This window comes from Puma concolor, chromosome D2 (genome assembly GCF_028749965.1).
Source record: "Puma concolor isolate L17-30 chromosome D2, mPumCon1.1.hap2, whole genome shotgun sequence".
Taxonomy (NCBI): domain Eukaryota; kingdom Metazoa; phylum Chordata; class Mammalia; order Carnivora; family Felidae; genus Puma; species Puma concolor.
Genome location: NC_141677.1, coordinates 22,590,540 through 22,596,486, shown reverse-complemented (window position 1 = coordinate 22,596,486; position 5,947 = coordinate 22,590,540). Strand labels below are relative to the sequence as shown.

At 37.5% G+C, this 5,947-nt stretch overlaps 1 non-coding gene and 1 pseudogene across 1 annotated transcript; one reads left to right on the top strand and one right to left on the bottom strand.

Moving 5' to 3' along the window:
* The first annotated feature begins 693 nt into the window (after nt 1-693).
* Nucleotides 694-799, top strand: LOC112854928 (U6 spliceosomal RNA). Its single transcript, XR_003223000.1, has one exon. It is a non-coding gene; the product is annotated as a U6 spliceosomal RNA (small nuclear RNA).
* A 4,154-nt stretch (nt 800-4,953) lies between these two features.
* On the bottom strand, nt 4,954-5,737 carry LOC112854410 (GPI alpha-1,4-mannosyltransferase I, stabilizing subunit pseudogene; annotated as a pseudogene).
* Nucleotides 5,738-5,947: the final 210 nt, after the last annotated feature.

Here is a 5,947-nt window from a genome sequence, read left to right as displayed (position 1 = left end):
TCACCACCAGACACACCCCACCACTGTTAACACTGCCTCCATGCAAAGTCTGATGTGGCTCTCTCTTTCTGGTACAAGAAAGACCCACTTTTCTTCCTTAAATAGAGAGAATGCAAGGGCATATTTTTGAGAGGGGAGAGGTGTGACTTGAAAGAATATAAGATATTGCTAAATGTCTCCCCAATACTCATTCACTCTTTCTATATTTTTGTAATATCATTTCCCTGCCCATGTAGAGATTGCATAGCACAACATCCCTTCCACCTAGCCTTGACCACAGGACTGACCTAAGTACTGGCCAATAGAATGTAAGCAGGGGTGACACATGCAACTCTTTAAAACTCCCTGTCTTAAAAGTGAGTCCCCTGGTCTCTACTCCCTTTTCCCCCTTCCATGGGGGCGGATAAACCAGTTTCAAATATCTGGAGGAGGGTAAAACCCAAGGAATGGTGGAACAACAAAACAGAAGGAACCCAGGTCCCTGGATGTCCTCAAGGAACAAAACTTCCTATAAACCCAGGACCATCTGCCTACCATCATATTACTGTGAGAGAGAAGTAAACTTTAATTCTGACAGAGCCTCTGTTATTTTGACTCTGTATGGTGGTCAAACCAACATCCTAAGTAGTATGGGCAAGAAGAGAAAGGAAAAGACTTGTATCAGACAAAATACACTTTAAAACAAAGACTAACGTACTCACTTTGGCAGCACATATACTAAAATTGGAATGACACAAAGAAGATTAGCACGGCCCCTGCACAAGGATGACATGCAAACTCATGGAACTTCCATATTTTTCCAGACTTCAAGCTGTATTACAAAGCTGTAATGATCATGACAGTATGGTACTAGAACAAAAACAGACACTCAGATCAATGGAACAGAATAGAGAACCCACAAATGGACCCACAAAAGTATGGCCAACTCATCTTTGATAAAGCAGGAAAGAATACCCAATGGAATGAAGACAGTCTCTTCAGCAAGTGGTGCTGGAAAAACTGGACAGTGACATGCACAAAAATGAACCTGGACCCCTTCCTTACACCATACACAAAAATAAACTCAAAATGGATGAAAGATCTAAATGTAAGACAGGAAGCCATCAAAATCCTTGAGGAGAAAGCAGGCAAAAACCTCTTTGATCTTGGCTGCAGCAACTTCTTACTCAACACGTCTCCAGAGACAAGGAAAACAAAAGCAAAAATGAGCTTTTGGGAACTCATTATAATAAAAAGCTTCTGCATAGCAAAGGAGACAATCAGCAAAACTAAAAGGCAACCGACAGAATGGGAGAAGATATTTACAAACGACATATCAGATAAAGGGTTACTATCCAAAATCTATAAAGAACTTACCAAACTCAACACCCAAAAAACAAATAATCCAGTGAAGAAATGGGCAAAAGGCATGAATAGACACTTCTCCAAAGAAGACATCCAGATGACCAACTGACACATGAAAAAATGCTCAACATCACTCATCAACTGGGAAATACAAATCAAAACCACAATGCGATACTACCTCACACCTGTAACAATAACAATTCAGGCAGCAACAGACGTTGGAAAGGATGCAGAGAAAGGATCTCTTTTGCACTGCTTGTGGGAATGCAAACTGGTGCAGTCACTCTGGAAAACAGTATGGAGGTTCCTCAAAAAATTAAAAATAGAACTACCCTATGACCCAGCAATTGCACTACTAGGTGTTTATCCAAGGAATATACAGGTGTGCTGTTTCAAAGGGGCACATGCACCCCAATGTTTATAGCAGCACTATCAACAATAGCCAAAGTATGGAAAGAGCCCAAATGTCCATTGATGGGTGAATGGATAAAGAAGATGTAGTATATATACACAATGGAGTATTACTCAGCAATCAAAAAGAATGAAATCTTGCCATTTGCAACTACGTGGACGGAACTGGAGGGTATTATGCTAAGTGAAATTAGTCAGTCAGAGAAAGACAAATATCATATGACTTCACTCATATGAGGACTTTAAGAGACAAAACAGATGAACATACGGGAAGGGAAGCAAAAATAATATAAAAACAGGGAGGGGGACAAAACAGAAGAGACTCTTAAATATGGAGAACAAACAGAGTGTTTCCGGAGGGGTTGTGGGAGGGAGGATGGAATAAATGGGTAAGGGCATTAAGGAATCTACTCCTGAAATCATTGTTGTACTATATGCTAACTAACTTGGATGTAAATTTAAAAAATAAGTGAAATAAAAATACAAGAAAAACACACAGAGACTAAAACAAGAGATAAAGAGGGGAACTATGATAAAGGGGACAACCCAACAATAAGATATAACGATTGTAAATATTTATACATCCAACATACGAACAACTAAATACATAAAACAGTTAATGACAAACATACAGGAATTAATCAATAATAATACAATAATAGTAGAAGACTTTAACACCCTATGTACATCCATGGATGATCATCGAAACATAAAATAAACAAGGAAACAATGGCTTTGAATAACACACTACAAAAGATGAATTTAACAAATATATTCAGAACTTTCTATCCTAAAACAGAATACACATTCTTTCCATGTGCACATAGAACACTCCACAAGAGCTCACATATTAGGCCACAAAACAAGTCTCAACAAATTCAAAGGGATCAGAGTCATGCCATGCACTTTTTCTGACCACAATGCCACGATACTAGAATTAAATCACAAGAAAAAATATGGAAAGACCACAAATACATGGAGGTTAAATAACGTACAAAAAACACTGAATGGGTCAATCAAAAAACCAAAGAAAAAATCAAAAAGTACATGAAAACAAAGGAGAATGAAAACACAATCTTTCAAAACCTCTGCAATACAGCAAAAGCAGTTCTAAGAGGCAAGTTTATAGCAATAAACGCCTACCTAAAGAAGTAAGAAAAATCTCAAATACAACCTGACCTTACACCTAAAGGAGCTAGAAAAATACAACAAACAAAACTAAAATCAGCAGAAGGAAGGAAATAATAAAGATTAGAGCAGAAATTAATGATATAGAAAAAAACAAACAAAAAACAATAGAACAAATCAATGAAACCAGGAGCTGATCCCTTGAAAAAAAAAATCAATAAGATTTATAAACCTCTAGCCAAATTTATCAAGAAAAAAGGAGAAAGACTCAAATTAATAAAATCACAAATGAGAGAGCAGAAACAACAAACACCACAGGAAAACAACCAATTATAAGAAAATATTACAAAAAACTATATGCCAACAAATTGGACAACTAGAAGTATTGGATAAATTTCTAGAAACATGTAACCTACCAAAACTGAAACAAGAAGAAATAGAAATTTTGAACAGACTGATTATCAGCAAGGAAATTGAAACAGTAATCAAAAAACTCCAAACAAAAGTTCAGGACCAGATGCCATCACAGGCAAATTTTACCAAACATCTCAGAAGAGTTAATACCTATTCTTCTCAAACCATTCCAAAAAATAGGAAAGGAAGGAAAACTTCCAAATTCATTCTATGAGACCAGCATTACCTTGATACCAAAACCAAATAAAGACACCACAAAAAGAGAAGACTACAGGCCAATATCTCTGATGAACGTAGATGCAAAAATTCTCAACGAAATACTAGCACACCGAATCTAATAATACATTTAAAAAATCATTCACCAAAATCAAGTGGAATTTATTCCTGGGTTGAAAAGATGGTTCAATATTCGCAATCAATGTGATATCACATTAATCAGAGAAATATTAAGAACCATATGATCATTTATTTTTTTTGAGAATTTATTTATTCTATTATATTTTATTTATTTTTTATTTTAGAGAGAAAACACATGTGGGGGAGATGGGCAGAAGGAGAGAGAAAGAGAATCTTCAGCAGGCTCCATGTTCAGTGCAAAGCCTTATGCAGGGCTCGATCCCATGACCCTAGGATCATAACCTGAGCTGAACTCAAGAGTCAGACACTGAATTGACTGAGCCACCCAGGCGCCCCAAATCATATGATCATTTCAATAGACATAGAAAAAGCATTTTACAAAGTACAACATCCTGGGACGGCTGGGACTCCCTCTCTGTCTGTCCCTCCCCTGCTGGTACTCTCTCTCAATAAAAATAAATAAACTTAAAAAAAAAAAGGTACAACATCCTTTCATGATAAAAACCCTCAACAAAGTAGGTTTAGAGGGAACATTCCTCAACATAATAAAGGCCATATATGAAAACCCCACAAGCTAACATCATCTTCAATGGGGAAAACCTGAGAATCTTTCCCCTAAGGTCAGGAATAAACAAGGATGTTCACTCTCACCACTTTTATTCAACATAGTACTGGAAGTCCTAGCCACATTAATCAGACAACAAAAAGAAATAAAAAGCATCCAAATTGATAAGAAAGAAGTAAAACTTTCACTATTTACAGATGACATGATACTATGTATAGAAAACCCGACAGACTCCACCAGAACACTACTAGAACTGATAAAAGAATTCAGTAAAATTGCAGGATACAAAATCAACACACAGAACCTGTTGCATTTCTATACACCAGTAATGAAGGAGTAGAAAGAGAAATTAAAAAAAAAAATCTCATTTACAACTGCACCCAAAATAGTAAGATATCTAGGAATAAACCTCACTAAAAAGGTAAAAGATCTGTACTCTGAAAACTATAAAACACTGATGAAAGAAGTTGAAGAGCACACAAAGAAATGGAAAGATATTTCATGCTCAAGGATTGGAAGAACAAATATCAATAAAATGTCTATACTACCCAAAGAAATCTACACATTTTATTTTTTTCTTTCAAATTATCTATTCTTGTTTGTGAGGATTTTCTCCATTTTTAGCTGAAATTAAAGTGTTTCTACTCACAAAATGAGAATAATTTGTCTCTAATCCATAAAACAATTCCTTTTCCTAACCGAAATGAAGATAAGTAAATAGATCTTATTTTAGTTTATGGAAAGCATTTAACTCCGTATAGCTTACAGGGGAAATGGGCATATTTGAAAACAGCCACAAGGACCAAAGTAGAACATGGGATGGTAATGAGCAGAGTCACAGAACCTACTGAAGAGGTGTGTAGGGCCGGTCTCACTGGAACCTGTAAAGCCACATTCTTATATACTGATCTAGATTTCAGATTGCTCCTTTGGCAGATGTCCTTTTTCTTCAAGGCACAAGGAACTGCCACTTCGGACTGAGCCCAGCATTTCAAAATTGGAAATTCTTGGTGACAATACATCAATAAATCCAGGTTATTGACTGCAATAAAGGTTTTTCCATCTTTACTACATGGTCGATGATAGCAATAGTGCACAGGTGAAAAAGCTTGGCAACAATACACTGTGAGTCTTGTCTGGCATATATTAGAACTTTAGATTTTTTGGACTACTAATTGGGAGCTCCTATATTAAAATTTTCTGAAACCAGCATTGCCTCTGTTATGTTTCTCTGTCATAATGAAGCTAACTCATGGATCCACAAAAAGTCCAGGATGTACTGTTTAATTAAGAGTTGGCAGGTCCATCAGTCCTCAACAATTTCTCCAAATTTCACTGTTATTAAAAGGTCTCTATGGGACCCATCTTTCAAAACTTATTCAAAATAATTTCAGAGCAAGAGTCCTTATGCCAGGGTCAGTGGGAGATAGCAGTGTAGGCCGTGGCTGGTATGCCGGTGAGCCCAGCCACCTCCCAGAGGAACAGCCAGGCCACTGCCCGGACGCCCATAGCCCTGTCAGCCAGGACACTAGAGAATGTGCTTCCTAGAGGAGCACACAAAGAAACACAGGTGGAGGAGAGAGCACACGCAGCATGGTGCTCCTAGAGCATGCTACTGGCGAGTTAGTGACCCTGATGGAAGGTTTGCTGATGCACGCCTGAGGTCCTCCTAGTCCCTTGGTCCCTCCAGCTCTGGCCAACAGGAAAGTTCTGGCAGGTGGAGGCAGC